Source organism: Syngnathoides biaculeatus, chromosome 12, assembly GCF_019802595.1.
Source record: "Syngnathoides biaculeatus isolate LvHL_M chromosome 12, ASM1980259v1, whole genome shotgun sequence".
Classification (NCBI taxonomy): Eukaryota; Metazoa; Chordata; class Actinopteri; order Syngnathiformes; family Syngnathidae; genus Syngnathoides; species Syngnathoides biaculeatus.
The window spans coordinates 25,793,136-25,793,724 of NC_084651.1; positions in this window are offsets into that span (position 1 = coordinate 25,793,136).

A 589-nucleotide genomic window follows, 5' to 3' on the forward strand; every position below is an offset into this window, starting at 1 on the left:
TTTTTTTTTTTTTTTTTTTTTTTTTTTGAGATACTGAAAAGATGACCTCTTCTAAGAAAGGACACGCAATGTCTGCATTTTCAAGCAACCTGCTGGCAATATGACGGCAGAAAAACAGTCAGCAACTTCTGATGCTTGTTTTGAATAGTTCAATAGTGCACAGCAGTCTTTAATTTTCTTCATGCCTTTTATTTAAAAATAAAAAATATACAGTGTCTCTCTTCTTTATCATGCCACAGATACTGACAGGGGTGGGGTTACATAGCATTTCTTGTTCATGGAGCATGTTTGCAGTTAGTGAATGTGAGGTGTTGGACAAAGTGAAGAATTGCATATGGGTGGAAAGTAAGTGTTTGGTCACCTACAAACACGCCAAATTTCTGGCTCATCTGTACTTCACTAATTACCTGTGTTAGTGACATCTGTTTGAACTTATGAGTGTAAAAGAAACCTTTGCACAACCTCAAGCAGTCTCCAATGTTCACTATGCCCAAGACCAAAAAGCTGTCACAGAAATCAGAAACAAAACTGTACACCTAGACAAGGCTGAGAAGATTGAATCTGCAATAGGTAAGCATCTTTGGGAGAA